The 18,711-nt window shown below is 37.1% G+C and overlaps 1 protein-coding gene across 2 annotated transcripts in view; it reads left to right on the top strand.

Annotated features, from left to right (window-relative positions):
• Positions 1-11,111, top strand: part of LOC126325972 (cullin-3) — a 244,749-nt gene extending 233,638 nt beyond the window's left edge. For both annotated transcript variants that reach the window (XM_049995469.1, XM_049995468.1), the window contains exon 16: positions 8,494-11,111. The gene's annotated coding sequence lies outside the window, so the exon portion shown is untranslated. The remainder of the gene's footprint in view (positions 1-8,493) is intronic.
• Positions 11,112-18,711: the final 7,600 nt, after the last annotated feature.

The following is an 18,711-nucleotide window of genomic DNA, read 5'->3' as shown; positions in this document are numbered from 1 at the left end:
CTGCCACAGGCCATGGATTATGAACAGGTGCTAGATTGTGTTGAAAAATGCGATCGCTATCCCTGAATTGCACTTCAACAATGGGAAGGAAGAAGGTGCGTAAGACATCAGTGTAGGCCTGTGCTGTGATAGTGTTACACAAAACAACAAGGGGTGCAAGCTTCCTCCATGAAAAACACTACCACACCTTAACATCACTGCCTCTGAATTTTACTGTTGGCACTATACATGCTGGCAGATGACGTTCACGGGGCATTCGCCACATCCACACCCTGCCATCGGATCGCCAAAATGTGTACTGTGATTCGTCACTCCATACAACGTTTTTCCAATGTTCAATCGTCCCAATATTCACGCTCCTTACACAAAGTGAGACATCATTTGGCATTTACTGGCATGATGTGTGGCTTATGAGCAGCCGCTTGATCACGAAATCCAAGTTTTCTCACCTCCCACCTAACTGTTATAGTACCTGCATTGGATCCTGATGCAGTTCAGAATTCTTGTGTGATGGTGTGAATAGATGTCTGCCTATTTACACATTACGACCCTCTTCAAGTGCCGGCGGTCTCTGTCAGTCAACAGACGAGGTCGGCCTGTATGATGTTGTGCTGCATGTGTCCCTTCATGTTTCCACTTCACTATCACATTGGAAACAGTGGCCCTAGGGATGTTTAGGAGTGTGGAAATCTCACATACAGATGTATGGCACAAGTGACACCCAATCCCCTAATCATGTTAGAAGCATGTGAGTTCCACGGAGTGCCTCATTCTGCTCTCTCATGATGTCTAATGACTACTGATGTCGCTGATATGGAGCACCTGGCAATAGGTGGCAGCGCAATGCACCTAAATATATGTTTTTGGGGGTGTCAGGATACTTTTGATAACATAGTATATGTAATTGCAAGATTGCAAAGTGACATGAAATGGAACGGCATGTGATGTCTTTAGTAGGGAAGAAAATTCGCTGACTTTTGTTTATTGGGAGAATTCCAGGAAACTTGTGTCATCTGTAAAGGGGACGGCATTTAGAGAACTTAAAACTACCCATTCTCTTGAGTACTGCCCAAGTTTTGATGGTTTTCGCTGAGTCAGATTAATCCTTCTGTGACCGTCTGTGACCGAATTAATAAAAAATTCACATATTCTGTGGAAACTGGTTTCTTGCTTTTGGGATGGTTGCTGAGTCAGGCCTTGTTTCTAACTTCACTGGTGTGTGTGTGTGTGTGTGTGTGTGTGTGTGTGTGTGTGTGTGTGTGTGTGTAATGTGGGACATTTATGGCCCAATTGGCTCGAGGAGGCATAATGCTTCCCTAAGTTTTTTCCTCCTTGAGTCCAGCAGGACATAAACATCCACTTAAAACAATGTTCTTACTAGGAATTGGGATCTGTAAAAAGAACTAACTCCTGGTTTGTTTTTTTCTGATGAATGCTTGCATTCCTCTTCTCTCTATATTTCTGCCAGTTGAAAGTTACAAGAGCAAAGTGAAAAGGAATTGGTTACATTTTCCTCCATTGTTACAGTTTTATGTGATGAAACTGTTGACTATTGCAATGTCCAAACTAAAATAAAGAGACAATGCCACCTTATGAGTGACGTTCTGCCAATATCATATCTTTGTCTCCACCAGTCGAACCCATCTACAGTTCCCACTACAGCTTTGTACTCTGCTACAGATGCAAGCACACCAGTAAGGGGGGGGGGGGGGGGGGGGGGGGGGAATTGTTGAGGGCAACAAGATGGTGAGAATCTAACATTGTCTCATTACAACTCTTTCTCCAAGAGAAGATATGGAATATTCCTTTTCCGTACATTCTCCTGTATAAATTTCAAAATGTAAAACAAAACCTATTTTAGAGTTGGATAAACCTTAAATTTTATAATCTCACAATATTGGCTTCACTGGTTCGTATTTATAGATGGACGACCAGCCTTTGAAATGTACCATGCTCTCGTTAAGAGCAATGATACTTAGATGGAATGTAAACTTGTTTCAAATTAACATTAAGCTTTTCATTTATGGGTCTTAGCTTGTGAAAGCAGTCATATCCAACAGTGCCTCTAGGCACAACTTAAGTGTTGTCTGTGCAGTTCAAATTTTCCACAAGTTTGTAGAATTTTGTCTTTGTTATAAGCTCATAGACAGCAGTTACACCTTGAAGGGAGTTGCTTTACAGTTTGCCAGCACAGGTAAAAGGTGTATACCCATCAGGATGTGAACAGCGATGAAGATCTTTTTTTTCCTCTGTAGCACTCATACTCCAGTTCAGACTCATCTCTTTTACTGTCTGCCCTCCAATACATCGTTGCCTTTCTCGTGAGTCATAGCGATTTGTTTCCTCACAAAGCATATTAATAATAGGCTCAGTAAAAATGTAAAGAAGTAGCCAGTTTCCATGTCTTCTGGAGTCAGTGAGTACTTAGACTAGCAGTTTGAGCTAAGGCACAATCAAATCTGTCTAAATCAGTTCTCTCCTCCAACTAGTCATTTGCATTTATTTTTGGGTCTACGACTTCTGGTATTGTGTCATCCAAACTGGACTTTGGTGGACACTGTTGAGCTCACGTTTGAGTTATCAAGTGGTATTTGTTCTTTTGTGTCTTACCATGTTCATCTTCAAAGTACTCTTCTTCTCCAGGTCGAGAACATAAGTGGCCAAAATTTTCCCTTCTATCAGTCTTTCTAAAAACAGGAAATGAAATGGTATGCAGAAACATTACATAATTTATTATCTTCATGTGTCGTGGCACGTGTCAGATTTAATTGTCTTAGTTTCCATCGACACAGCTCAGTGCAACGTCGTTGGGTCCATTATGTAACTAAATAGCATACACCTAGAATTTTAGGTTTTTCTGTTCATATCAAATCAAGGGAAATAGATAAGATAGAACTGAAGTAATTGCATAAATCTAAAAACTAAAACTCAAAAGCAAACAAAAAGCACAAATAGAAATTCTCTACACACACTGCTCATAAGGTAAAACAAACAAATTTGAAAGTATGTTATCAGTAAATATGTGTACAGATATATGTATTTCTAGCAAATAGAGTAAGAAATACAATAAATACATTTACTGAGCTCATCAGTTGTAGACAGGAATAAATTTACATAAAACCACCAAAACACAAGGCACACAATGCACAGCTGAAACTGTTAAGATCTCGCATATTAGGTGCCAAACAATGAGTCTGTTGGCTTGAAACAGTTTTTGATACTTTCAGTGCTAGATCGCAGCACCACACACCTGTGCTACTAGTCAAGGAAGGGTTAAAGGAAGCCATTAAAGAAATTCATAATCTTTCTTCTAGATTTGTAACTCCCCCCCCCCCCCCTCCCCAAAAAAAAAGAAAGTTGAAAAGTTCAGATCATTGGCACTTACGACAGATTATAGAAAGTTTCTGCTGGTGCCAGTGTAAGTTTCTAATAAGGGCTGCAAAGACAAGATGAGAAAAATTAGCTGTCGTACGGAATCATATAGACAGTCATTTACCTGATACTCCATTTGCATGTGGAGTAGGAAAGTGAATGAATTAACAGTGGTTCAAGGTACCCTCCATCATGCATTGCATGGTGGCTTGTGGACTACATATGTAGGTGTAGATATAGTGACAATTGTGGCTAGTACAACAGCTGCTATTACGCACTGTACCTAGCTGCAAGGGCTGCTCATACTGTTGTTGCAAGTGCAGCTTGACTGCCAACTCCCAACTACTACAGATTGTCTGTAATTATTATGGATTTATCACCTTATTTACAGATTTGTCGGAGTTTGCTAAAAAATTACTGAAATAGACATTTTATGATTGATGTTGCAAAAAGTCGCAGAAGGTACTGTTTACATTTCATGAACCATATGCTACTGTTTTATACATTGTAATGTTTTCCTTGCTGTGTATGCAGTAAACCAGTCTAGAATGGTTTCGTCATCTCAGCTTACTAATGGTGAGTTTATATGGAGTTCGACACATGTTCTGCAACATTGTTCATGGCGAGTACTGGGCTACAGATGTTCGCAATGTAATGGCAACATCTTGCCAACATAAAGCCAGTGTTCCATGGCTGTGTCAGTACAGATGAAAAGAAAGTTGTTCCAATAAATGCTGCTACAAACAGTGCTAGTGTGGTATTTTTGCCCTGTCAGTAGTGTTGTTTTTACACGTGTTCCTTCACAAAGTGGACAAGAAGAAAAATTAAGAACATGTCACACTCCACACTTTATGAACAGAGGAGTGCTTCTGGAATGTTCAATGTTATAATTGTAAGAAATATTAAACAGAAAGAAGACTCCCTACAAAAAAGTACTATGTGGCTTCGCACCAGCAGCAGTGACATAGATAAAAAGCTTGTCACCCATTTTTCAGTACCACAGCAATGATGTCGACAACAGAACTTATCTGACTCTGGAAAAACATGTTGTCAGCAAGTTACGCGAGTGTTGCCACCATATGAAAGGTAGGTGTGTGTGTGTGTGTGTGTGTGTGTGTGTGTGTGTGTGTGTGTGTGTGTGGGGGGGGGGGGGGGGGTTGTGTTGTATTGTATTGTATGTGAAGGGGTGGGAGATAATCAGCTGCTTATTCTCTTCTCACATTTGTTGTTAAGTGTGAGTGACATTGAGGCCGAAGTAGTTTCCTTTTTTGAAGATGATAATTTGAATTAATTTTAATATGAAAATAAATATACAATAAGTTAAATATATCTCCTTCATTTAGGGTCAGAGTGTGTCTGAAATATTGCATTTAAAGCCCAAATCAGGCTTCTACTAATTACTGATAGCCTCTTCTCAAGGTTGGCAGCCATGGTGCAGTAATGAAAAGTTTAATAGAGAGTGAGTCAATTGAAACACTTTTACGGTAAAAATGAAGTGTTTTAAGAGAATGAAGATTCATGTATGTATCTTTTATGTGTTAGAGGCTGTACTAATTAATTATCGTGTTTCTGTGGCTGTGGCTATCTTTGTTGAAAACATGGAAATTTTTATATGATATTTGAAAAGTATTGAAATTAGTTTCTATTTAGAAAAAGGTTAGAATTTTAGGCAAAAAAATTAGGATTTTATTACTGGATTAGGACAGCTACAGGAAGTGTAATTTAAAATCATCGAAGAATTTTTTGAACTTAATCTGTTAAATCAGAATCACAGAACATCCCAACATTATTTTAAATGAACAGACCGATCTTAAAAAATTTCACTAGTATACGATAATGAAAACGGATTATGTGATGATGTGTACCAAAGGCAATCTTTACATGTACAGCAATTGCCAATCACAACAGCATATAGTCACATTATATACAAGGCAAAACGAATTGCAATGAATTGAATAATGAAAGATGGATAAAACTCTACTTATAGCAGTAAGTAACTTATTGTAAGACCCCAACACCCAAAACGAATCTGATAATGATGGATGAATTGAAAGAACCAGTAAGTTGTTGACTGTGGGTAGAGGACTAACACAAGGCTGTAGAGTGATCCATGATTAAGGAAAAGATAGATTTCACATATAGGGCAGCTGGAGGATACGTGGACCAAGAGTTCAGATAGGAAGCCAATGCTAAACAAAGAAGGGAAATGGGAAAGTGGAAGGAATATAAAGATTGGATAAGCAAAGGAATTGACCCCTGAGACAATATTATGCAAAAGCAAGAGGAAGTAGATGAAGATGAGGTGGGAAATGCTATGGCGAGTAAAATTTGACAAAGCATTATGGATTTTACATCATCTCTACTTCAGCTGTCATCAATTATTTTACTACAGAAATTGTAAAACTCATCTACTAATTTTTGTGTCTCACTTCCTTATTTAATTTCTCAGCATTGCATTCGAATTCATTCCATTATCCTTGTCTTACTTTTGTGGATGTTCATCTTATTATCTCTTTTGCAAGACACTATCCATTCTATTCAACTGCTGTCCCAAGTCTTTTGCCTTCTCTGACAGAATTACAGTGCAAGTTGTAGATAAGCTTCCACTCTGTATTTTATTCCTGCTGCCTTCAGAATTTCAAAGGGTGAAGTCTAGTCAGCATTTTCAAATGCCTTCTCTAAATCTTCAAATGCTGTAAACATACATTTACCTTCCTTGGACCTAAATTCTAAGGTAAGTTGTATTGTCTGTGCTGCACATTCTTACATTACTGTGGAACCCAACTTATCGTCTTTGATTATGACTTCTACATGTTTTCCCATTTTTCTGTAAATAATTCATGGAATCATTTTGCAACCATGATGTATTGTACCAGGCAGATGAATAATATTCACACACATCAGCAGCTGCAAAGCATGGAAATGTAATTTACCATATTCCTCTTCAAATCCAAGGGTGTTTCACCATTCTCATTTTATCCTACATACTAGGTGTAATAGTTTGGTCATGACTGGTTCTCAGTGAAAGATATTTTCACTATGCAGCAGAGTGTGCACTAATACGAAACTTCCTGGCAGATTAAAACTGTGTGCTGGACCAATACTCGAGCTTGGGACCTTTGCGTTGGAAGATAGGACGACGAGCTACTGGCAGAAGTAAGGCTGTGAGGATGGGACGTGAGTCATGCTTGGGTAACTCAGAAGGTAGAGCACTTGCCTGCCAAAGGCAAAGTTCCCGAGCTCGAGTCTCGGTTCAGCACACAGTTTTAATCAGACAGGAAGATTTTAAGGATCTCAATAATTCTAAACGACTGCCATCTAGTCCAGGTGCTTTGTTTTGACGTGTCTTTCAGTGCTTTATTGAATGTTTCTTGTAGTACCATATTTCCCATCTCATCTTCTTCTATTTCCTCCTCCTTTTGCATAATGTTGTCTCAGGGGTCATTTCCATTGCTTATCCACTCTTTATATTCCTCTGCTTTCCCATTTCCCTTCTTTGCTTTTGCATTGGCTTCCAATCTTAGTCCATGTATCCTCCAGCTGTCCTATAGGTGGAATCTATCTTTTCCATAATCATGGATCATTCTACAGCCTTGTGTTAATCCTGTGCCCATACCAACTAGGGAATTTTTCAGTTCTTGCCAGACTCATTTTTAGGTGTGTGTATATTCCATTTCGCTTAGTACATAGGCTTTATTATTTTTTTTTCCTCTCATTAATTAAATTCAGTACCTCTTATGTTTTGTAACAGTTTAAACCAGTCCTCCTCCAACTGATCTCCTGTTATGTTCACTATTTCATCTCTCAAAGCTACCCATTCACCACCTATTGTATGCCTTTCCCCTATTTGTCAATTTTTGCCTCACCCTTCTACTGAAATAGTCAACAACTTACTGGTTCTTTCAATTCATCCACATCCCATCTCCTTAATTTCCTAGTGTTTTGCAATATGTTCAGTTAATAACCAGTAAATTACTGTGTAACCTATCTGTATCCCTCCAGTGTCTCCAAGTTTCTTCCACACATGCAACCTCCTTTCATGACTCTTAAAAGGAGTTTTAGCAATGATTAAATTATGCTGTGTTCAAAACTGTGTCAGGTGGCTTCTCTCTCCATTTCTTTCCTCGTGTCCATGTTCTCGTAACATTTTTCCTTCTTTCTTTTTCTTGCTATTGAATTCTAGTCTTCCATCACAGTTTTTCACCTCTCTTTACTATCTGAATAATTTCTTTTATTTCATAATACATTTTTATCAGTCTCTTCACATCTAGTTGGCATATAAACTACCACAGCAGCACAGTCTTTAACCTAAAAGATACATACATGAATTTTCATTCTTTTAGAACACTTATTTTTTACCATTCATGTATTTCAGTTGACTCGTTCTCCAATGAAATTTTCATTGTTGCACACTATGGCTGCCAAACTTCAGAAGAGGCTCTCTCTCTCTCTCTCTCTCTCTCTCTCTCTCTCTCTCTCTGTGTGTGTGTGTGTGTGTGTGTGTGTGTGTGTGTGTGTGTGTGTGTGTGTGTGTGTGTGTGTGTGTGTGTGTGGGCTAATATCATCACATTTGGTGTGAATAAAACAAACTTCTAATGCTGTTTTTATAAGGTTGCCATAATATTCTGTAAGTATACTTCTTTTTTTAATGCATAAGATGACACAGTAGTTCAGATCTGCATTGAAAATGTTTAATAAAGTTGGCTGCTGTGTGCAGGCAAAACATTCCACCTTGATTAGGGTCTTTAGGATAAAGTAAATGATTACATTGCACTATGGTGAGTATAGTTGTGACTACACTGTTTCAAAAAAACATCCTAACAGTGCTTGTGGCCACAAGTAAATTTTTGTACAACTGAAAGAATTGTCCAAGGCTCATCCATTAGAATTATGATATCTATAATATTGTTTATAGTCTGTCTCCATGCCCCCATCCAAATCCAATTTTCAGTAATGTTTGAATTTGCTATTTTTGTGATAATTTTGTGTATAAAAATCTATTACTTTTGTGATGATAATTTTTTTTTAAATTGGATGATTAGCCATTTTATTTTGCTTATATTAAATGGATCTTTTTAGTAGTTGTACTACGTGATCCTTAACCAGTACTACTATTTTCAGCATTTGTCTTCACATCTTCGAAGATGTGTGGATCAAGGATGACAAGATGCATTGAAGCTAGATGAAGCATGTTTGCCTGTGATAACGTATCTGGAAAAGCTGTCGTGATGAGCTCAAATATTCCTTGAAGACCGGTGTAAAATGTTTATTGTTTTCAATTTGCATACCCAAAATTAAATTATTTGTGATGAAAAAATTTTCAAAGTTTCTCTACATCTAATAAGAGTTATTGATTTTAATTTACACGTAGTTCTGTAAAAAGTGAGTTATCACCATGATCAGCATTACAGTCGACAACTGCTTCTGGCTGTGCACACTTACACATTTCTATGCTACAATCAGCAGTGACCTCCTGACTGTGATAAAATGTTCAGACGTTGTTGTACGACAAGAACGATTGTTGTTAAGACTAGTATGTGCGCTTCAAGTAACATAAGACATTGTGTAACAGATACTCAGAAGAGTGATAAGTTTTTCGTACTCCGACTGTTTGTGACAGTTTGTGGTATTTGAACTTCTCAGGATCTATAATGAAGCTGTAGTTTCCTGTGTCATGATTGTGTTTGTAATTACATCTTTGACTGTGATACAGTTAACTTCAAATTGAGGAAACTGTAGGGTGTGGTAAGACATTGGGCACCCTCTCATGTCAGATTTTGTGAAAGACTTCGTGCCAGAGTGGAAGCAAGTGCCACAAGTGCAGTGATAACAGTTCTGTACACCTTAAAAGTCAGTATGCCAGCTTTAACCGTGTTTTGGCTTTTTAGAGTTTCCTGAGAACAATTGTACTTTCTGATAATATCAGGAACTGTTAGTTTATTTCAGTGCTTTTCTTGTGTTTTAATATATGGACCCACAAGGTAGGGCATACACCATCATAATTCAAACATTGTTAAAGAAAAGAATTCTTCCCATTTCTTGTTGTTTGTACTTGAGAATGCATCTTAAATTGTGTTGCATAATCAGTTTTTATGGAATGAAATCCTATTAACAAAAGGGATTTAGTCATTGATATTGTGGCATTCTTTGAAGTGAAATTGTTTGATTGTATTTTATGACTTGTAAATAAATTTCAGAAGTTTCAAAGGAGTAGACTCAGTTATTTGTCAGAGAAATAATAAAAAGAAAAAGATGTTTCAAAATAAATCAGTATTTCTGGCCACCGTGAAAATATGTTAAAAAAAGTCAGAATATGGTTTTTGTTCAGACACTTTTTAAAATTTTAAAGTCCTTATTAATATTATTATTTACTGCAGTTATTATTTTATTACTATCGTTATTCAGTTGTACATTTTTGTATATATATGTATGAGATTTCTCTTATAGCAACTCTTGAATGTAAATTTTCTTTTATTCCAGAATTTTGTTATATTGAACTAAGAGTGTTACGTCCTTTCGAGAAATGGTGACTGTAGTAGGCTAAATATTTTTATAATATTTATGAATGCAAATTATGGAACTGTACGGATGCACACATGATCATATAATTAGAGCTTATTAGCTCATCAGCTGCTACACTTCCGTTAATTTCATTGCATTGTAATGTTTTGAGAAATGGATTATTAGTTGAAAACATCACTTGATTTTACGTTTTTTCATAAATGTTGTTTGTATCCAGAATTTTGTAAAGAGCTAAAGATTGTGAATTTTGTAACAAAATCTCTTATGTCTTACTGCAGGTTTTTCCAAAATTTACTTCTTGTGTACATTGAAAGAAACGTCTGAAAAGGTTAGTAGATATGATAACTGATGGGAAAAGGGGCAGTGATTTATTTTTGATCTGCTTTAGATGAACCTCATAATCCTCCCTTGTTCTTGAGGCACTAGCCTGAGATACCATTAAGTACACAATGCTGTCCTCCTCTGTTTCCTATGAACATCTTTTGTGACAGTGTCAAAGAATTAACCCCATTCTGTCTCACCCTCTCCCTCCAGCTGTTTGCTTCTGTTCCCATACACTCAGTAAATTACCACACACTAAGTTTACAACTTGAAATTTTTATTTTTCTCCAGCTTAGTGTTGCTTGGTAATACGAATTTTAGTTTCTTGGTCTCATTTACTCTTTTTCAAGTTACTGTTCAGTTTTTCCACTTGTTCTTGTTCCACAGTGCATTGATAATCCTGTAAAAAATATAATTTCTGTTTGCATTGTTTACAAGTGTAAGTTCAGATAACGAATAATTTACTCTAAAATTAATTGGCATTACCACTAATTCTGTACAGTATCCTTCTCATATATATTGTAGCGCACTTTTTACTTTTCAGTGGAATTACTTGTTACACTGTTTTGAAGGCCAAAGTTTGCATCTTTATTTGCTGGAAAGTATTTGTATTTATTTGAGTTTGTGTTTTAGTTAAGTAGTATTCTCAGCACATGATACGCCTTTGATTACAGTTATTGAAACCTCGTCGTCATGACCTTTCGATTATTATAGATGCTCACCAGACTTTTCAATATACAGGTCATTTACACAGAAATGGGCATAATTTAAATAGCAATTGAATAATACACCTCTTGTTGTGAACTCCTGATTTAGTGAAGGTGAAGTGTAGGTACCTACACATATTTTTTAAAGAAGCCCATACTGTATGTATATAATAAAAAATACTTCTTACATGTTTTGTAAAAAACTGTTTTTCCCCTAACTGAAATACTCCTATGTTATAAAGTATTAAGTTTATCTTGGCGAAGCTCTTGTGTACATTTTTAGTGTTATTAAATTATTGAATCTGGTGCCAAAGTTCTCAAAAATTGGTGTAAGAATTAACTTTTTGATAGATACATGTTAGCAATGAAATTGAGCTAATCAGAATTCAGTTAGACACATGAAAGCTTAAAAAAAAAAGTGAAGGGTTTTCAAGTGTAGTTGATTTTGCAGTGCTAGACTGCAGGTTAATTGTAATCCATGAGAGATTGAGGTTGTTTTCCTCTGTATGTTTTTAGTTAACAGGTTGGGATTTAATTTATAAATCCATATCAGATGTACTAAGTATTTCCAAATTGCTTTTACTCACTTCAAACGGTTGTAAAAATTGAGTAGCTGTCATTTTTAACAGGAACTTGCATGCAGAGAAAAGACTTTTTCCATACTATTTCCATACTACAGGGATGAACATGTACCATAATACACGATACAGTCTCATTAATGTGATCAATGCCTATGTTTGAAGGCAATGTGCAGTAACCAATCAGATGGCAGTTGGCATTACTAGCAATGGAAGGTATATAAAGTGTGTCGGGGGACACAGAAAGCAGTGCAGTCATTGTTGTAGTGTGGAAATGGAGTGATTAGAGCGATTCATCTGACGCCCAAAAGGGCATGATCATTGGCTTTTGGACCAAGGCTGGAAGCATTTTGAAAACAGCTAAGTTTGTGAAATCTTTACATGCGGTCCTGGTTTAAGTATACCATGCATAGTAAAATGGCGCTATCCAAAACCGGCACTGAGGCAACTGGTGCACCATGGGAAATAGGTGACACGGGTGAACAACAGCTCTGGAGAGGTGTGTTGGCAAATAGAAATGCAACTGTTGAGCAACTTATCACCCAAATGAATCAAGGGGCTACCAGTGATCGTTGTTGCATGTGGGCCTCTGCAGCAGGCATCTGGTTCATGACACTGACTGCTATTCATCTTTGAAGAAGGCTGGAATTTGCACGCCAATACTGCAGCTGGATGACCAATGTGTGACAGCAGGTGGCTTTCACAGATGAATCACATTTTATGCTTCATCAGACATGGCTGTGGTGTGTACGACATGAAACATCTTAAAGCAAACAACCTGCACAATCGTATCTACTAGCAGGGCAACACAATGTGTTTGCACAGCTTACAGTGTATTTGTGTGATTAGAGGAGCACCAGAATGAGTTTACTGTACTCCCCTGGCCACCAAACTCCCCAGCTTTAAACCCAATTGAGAATCTGTCAGACAACTTTGATCAAGCTGTATGTGCCATGGATCCTCAACCGAGAAACCTATTGCTCATGGCCACAGCACTGGAGTCAGCATGGCCCCAAATCCCTGTTGGTACCTTTCAGACCCTTACTGGTTCTCTTCTTGCATGTGTTGCAGCAGTCTGCATTATTCAGGTTTTGACAGGTGGTCACATTAATATGATGGGAGAATGTATATTCTCCTATGTATGTTAGTTGAAGGAGCAGTTGTAATTGACTGCAGTAATTGTTACATTTGTAGCTAACTAACGAATATGGTAACAATGCCCGAAGCTCTGAGATAGATAAACTGGTGGTGCATTGCTTACAGACAGTGTGTGGAATTCAGGAGTAGTTTAAATTTCGATTTTCTGTAGTTTCTTTAAAACACTTTTAGAACATTTCCTTTGAAGGTGACACAGTTTTCTAACCTATCTTTCTTTCTTTTGAGTATGAGTTTAGTCTCCAACAATTTCGTTGGACTAACCATAACTGCTTCTTCACTTACTAAGTTACAAACGAAACACAATATTCTATTGTCATTTTGTACCCTGGATGTATTTTCTTCCTCAGATGGTCATCTTGTTTCATTATTAAAAAAGTATTTTTCTTTTCTTTTTTAAGTTTATTACCTCATTAGTTGGATGCAAATTTAATAATTATCTTTATTACATTGTATTATCACTATTCTTTCAGTCAATTGATATGGAAATTTTTTATTTGTGTGTGTGTGTGTGTGTGGGGGGGGGGGGGGGGTGTGAATAAATGTGTGTTCCTACAGTATGGAAATGTGACATTTTATAACAGAATACCCTATTCAGAATGATACCATCTCAAACTAAAAATCCTTAGTGTGTAATTGTAATTTTATGAAATAGTAACTACATTTGTGCAACTCACAGGACTGATGGACAGGAGAGACCAAAATAAACAGGATGGCCATGTGTAGGTTGTATTTAGTGTTTTTTCAACTTCAGTTTTACAGTTTCATTCACCACACGACTGTTTGAAGTCATGTGGTGAATGAAAATGTAAAAGCGCATGAAATTTGTGTGTTACTTACCTACCAACCGACAAGTTTCACAAAATATTGTAGTGAGTTTCAATCAAAAATTTGAAAAGTCTTCAACCCTTTGTCCCAACAACACAAAACAAAATTAATTTTAAAATAGTTCACAAAATTGACCTTTATCATCATAGTAGATAGCAAAAACAATAAAATAATTGACTGTTTACTTCTTACCAATTTCTTAAACTTATGGTTTCGCTTTGGAACCACTCGGACATACAGTTTTCAAACAGCTATCATTTCATGAGATATATATGAAAACAATTGTAATTCGAAACCTCAAAACTTCATGAACTAATAATGTCTAAAACAAATTAGTTCTAAAAAACAACCAAAAATGGGCCTAAAATTTAATAGATATACTTACTGAAAAGCATATCACAATATCCTACAACCACGTAGCACAATTTTTGCACCAACTATTAATTTGGATGCTGTAAGTAACTGCTACAATGCAGTATGTTCATGGAAGTACCTCAGTGTAGCAATAGATGTCTCTGTCTTGCGATAGCATCAGTGCAGAAGACACTGGTACTGAGAAACTTAATGAAATGAGGAAACTATGGTGATTCAAATGGTTATTTGGCTTCGCAAATAAAAATCTAATAATGAGATTTTCACTCTGCAGCGGAGTGTGCGCTGATATGAAACTTCCTGGCAGATTAAAACTGTGTGCCCGACCGAGACTCGAACTCGGGACCTTTGCCTTTCGCGGGCAAGTGCTCTACCAACTGAGCTACCGAAGCACGACTCACGTCCGGTACTCACAGCTTTACTTCTAAAGCTGTGAGTACCGGACGTGAGTCGTGCTTCGGTAGCTCAGTTGGTAGAGCACTTGCCCGCGAAAGGCAAAGGTCCCGAGTTCGAGTCTCGGTCGGGCACACAGTTTTAATCTGCCAGGAAGTTTCAAAAATCTAATAGTTTCAAGTCCGCAAAATATGCAGTCCATCCAGCAGGTCCAACACAATCTTTCCATTTGTTATTAAACCATTTGTTTAGGATATATCTGGCTACTTGATTACGGAGAAGGAGGCACTGTACAAGATTATAACTGTTTGTACTTGGGGTGTAAATAGATCCTAACTATTACTGTAACACAGGTCATTAACACACAGTAATGTTGTTTGATAAGGACGTAGTTGATTCAAATTGAGGGGGTGACAGTTTTTGTTAGCAGTGTTTACTGGGCAAAGGAATAGTAATGGCACAAGTTACTGATTAACAGATTATGTTCTAATGTTTTATGGATATCCCAAACGTCTCTGGAGTTCATAAGACGGAGAATAGGTATCAGTATTACTGGTGCACCTTCTGTGTGGATGGGTAAACTTTGCAGATCCTTTTGTAAGAAGGCTAGGATTCACAAGAAAACACTCTAAAGGAATTCCCTGCAACATACTGATTTGGAACACACCATTCTCCTTTTTGAGAATTGGCTCCGTCATTGTCATGTTGCCATGATACTACTGTACTGCCATTTCTGTTACACCAAGAAGTCTGATGAGGAGGATATCTTTCTTGTACTTACCGTACAGGGAAAAAAAGTTGAGTCTAAATAGGACATTCTAGAAGCATCAGTTTGTTGAAGGATGAATATTCACTCATTTATTTCATGCATTGTATTGTGACCATCAGCAAGATGAGGGCACATTTTTTCTGTATTTTCAAATGTTACAAAAATTGTATAACAATTTTTTTCTTCATGATTTAGCCTACAATATGGAGAACAAGGACTAATAAGTTACCTGGTGTTTCAGCAAATGAGTTGCTCGCTCTTACGCAAAGGTAAGAAAAACCTTTTGATACAAATCACCGCACTACATATTAATAGAAAACATTGAATTACCACTAAAAATCTTTCTAAATTGATCTCTGAAGATATATTTGAAGAACATGTGCTGGATTTCAATTTTTTTATGTTTGCTTTCCATGTAAATCTCTCTGTGCACCCTAGAAGGGTAGCTAAATTGGTCTTGGGAAGGAAATTTCCTTTTTACTTATTACTGTGTATGTGATATGCTTCAGGCTCAAAATGTGTATCTGAACGCTGTGAAGAGTGCAACGTAGAGCTGCAAACTATGCCAAAACCTGATTCTTCACAGTTATGAAAACATTAAAAATTTCCATTTGTGTGTCCAGTTTCATGAGTTCGGGAAATATAGTAAAGTTCATGCGCTTGAGATAAAGTGTATTTTCACCTTCTTTCCATTCAACATTTTGCAATAGTTCCAGCGCCGTCCCCCCCAGGACCTGAATGCTTTTTAATCCCTTTGACTTGTGATTTGTCATTGCTAGGCGCCATTCTCAGTCTCTTCTCCAATACTTTACAGGTAAAGGAGACCTCACACCGAAAAACAGAAGCATTGAGAGATCGACATTCACTTATAAAAAGCAAGAAAACGCATGTGCACATGCACACAAAAACTACCTGTGCTGGGAGGGCATATGTGTTGTTTGAAGAAATTCAAAATTGTCATAGGAAATGTATTATTTTTGCCCACAAGCTGCAGAACCAGCCTGCTCATGCTGCAATACCAGCCTGCTCATGCTGCAGTTTTGCAGTTCTCTTGTTTTTGTGGCACTTTCCTTGGAATGTGGTTTGCTGAAAAGAAAGTGAAAAATTTATCCCGTATTTGTAAGCATCAAATTTATTGTGTGTTTGTGTAATGATAGGTTTGGAAAAGCAAAGGAAACACTGTTTGCATGTAGTTGGCATTTGTTATTTTCAGTTATCTTAAAGCTGGAAAAACAATGACAGAGCTTCACCTTCAATACAGAATTGGTGTATCGACTATGTCAGGTCTAATTTGACAAATGTGTTGGCCTATGTGACAATATTATGTGCTCCTCCTCGATAAAGTCCTCTTGTGAAATCTGCAATAGTCTTTGAAAAGACAACACTGGTTAACATACACATGGTGGTAAACTGATTGACAGTGCCTCATTTTATGACAACTACAGTTTTTTTCCATATTATTGCTTGCCATTTGTGGTTAATTACAAACTTATTTTCGTTGATGCTTGTTCAAATGGAAGATTGTAGGATTCAACTGTGTTAAAGAATTCATTCCTTTATGAGAAGTTAATCAATAACTTAAATTACCACATTTGTGTGAAAGTACCATATTTGTATGAATGTTCTGAGTAATTGTACTTTTATAATTGTTGGTGATGAAGGGTTCAGCATGTTGTTATCCTTACTAAACGTATACATAGTAAATTTCTTATCAGTTATAGACAGTAGGTTTCAACTACCATCTCTGTAGGGCTACAAAGTACATTGAATGTACTTTTTTGCATTCGTGATAACAATTTCTGAAGATGGTATAGCAACATGCTGTGTGTTGCACAGTTTTGTACTTGATATAGGTGGGTACAGGTTTTGAAGACAGTTTGACTATGCATGGTTTATGTGATAAATCAGCAGACCCAACACAAGCAAAAGAAATTTGCAGCCTACTTTATGAGCCCAGGGACAAGGGCGACGGGGGAAAAGAAGAAAAAATATTTTATTGTTTAAAAACATAAAAACTGCCCCATTGTTAATGATCACAAATGAACATTTTTAAATGTGTCAACCATGTGTTAAACAAGAGTCATTGCAAAATAAACAGAACTGAGACTACAATCACACAAGAAGAATACATGGCACACTAATTTTATGATTATTCTTCATTTCTAATGCATAAAAGTCTAAGTTCTTTATGCTTAGCCATAACTCATAATCTTTGTACATGGAACATAGCCACTTTGTTAATTTGGGATTTTGCTTATTGTTGCAGTAGGCATAATGTTTAGAAGTCCTTTTCACAGGCATGTGTCCTGCACCAATACAAACTGGCAGGGCTGGAAATTATTGCTTGCACTATCTGACTTACTTCTCTCCAAAGGGGACTAAACATATGCCTCAAGAAGTCCTGTAGCTACCTCAAGCCTATGCCTGAAAGATATCAATAACTACCTGGGGAAGTTATTGAAAAAGTCATGTAAGCTGTAGCTGCTCACAATACTGACATCAATGAGGTGCCAGAATATTCTTTTTCTGCTTTTGCAGTCAATAAAATATGTTGCGTCCAACATGTATGCTTTATCACTGAATCCCATGTTATAATTACAATCCTTAACCATTTTTGGGACAGTTGATTGTAGTTATGCTCCCATTACTTTCTTTTCTGTTTACAGTGTTTGTTTCATTAGGCGAGCCAATAACTGACACTAGTGTGATGCAGCATTTGTGAATCCCATTCTTACACCACTTTGAGTATCACTATTTCTTGGTAAAACTCTAAGGTTGTCTCTGTCTGCCCCCACATTGCCGCATATATGAGGTGGGGCTATAAAACAACAGGACTGATACTGTCACAGAGAAAGTATGCATGCACTAAAGATGATCAACCAGTAGCTGTGAAGTGTGGAGCCTTCTCATCCAGTCAAATATGGCATCTGTGGTGTCTGTAGATAAAGTCAATGTGGTTCTGGCCTTCATTTGTGTAAGAACTGTTGTTTTGTTCTGCTTGAAAGATAAGTGTAATGAAGGAGCAACAAATTGTCGTGAAGTCACATGAAATGTGAAAAATCTGCTCTGAAACCTATCACTTTCTCAAAGGAGTGCATGGGGAAGCCTGTTTATTGTGTGAGTGAGTTATTGAGCAGCTCAAGTCTTTCCAAGATGGCCAAGAAGACAGTGAAGGTGACTCATGCCTAGGACACCCTTCAACATTAAAAATGAATGAAAATCTCCGAAAAGAAGATAATCTGATCATCAGTTGAGTATATGATTGCTGATTGCTGTACCTGTAGGAATTGACAAAGTGTAAGGCAGATTTTACATAATCAGTTTAATATGCGGAGAGTGTGGGAAACAGGTGCCAAAATTCTCACACACACAAAAAAGAAAAAGTAGTTATTCAAATTCTTTGTACTAACACTTTGAATACCATTGCAAATGATCCTAATGTCTTGGAAAGAATGATAACGTGATGAAGCATGGTTTTTCACTTATCCAGAAAATAAGTGCTAATCCATGCATTGGAAATGCACAACATCATTGAGAGCGAAAAAACCTTGAATCAGCAAAGCAAGATTCAAAAGTGATGATGACTTGTGTTTTTCAATGTTCATATTAACTGGGGTCCTGAATGTGAAACTATTAATCAAGATTACTACGTTAAGGTTCTTGCTCAGCTCCATGACAAAAGAAGGAAAAAAAA

The sequence above is a fragment of the Schistocerca gregaria genome, chromosome 2 (assembly GCF_023897955.1).
Source record: "Schistocerca gregaria isolate iqSchGreg1 chromosome 2, iqSchGreg1.2, whole genome shotgun sequence".
Lineage (NCBI taxonomy): Eukaryota > Metazoa > Arthropoda > Insecta > Orthoptera > Acrididae > Schistocerca > Schistocerca gregaria.
Note: the sequence above shows the minus strand (reverse complement) of the source record. Positions and strands in the feature narration are given on the sequence as shown.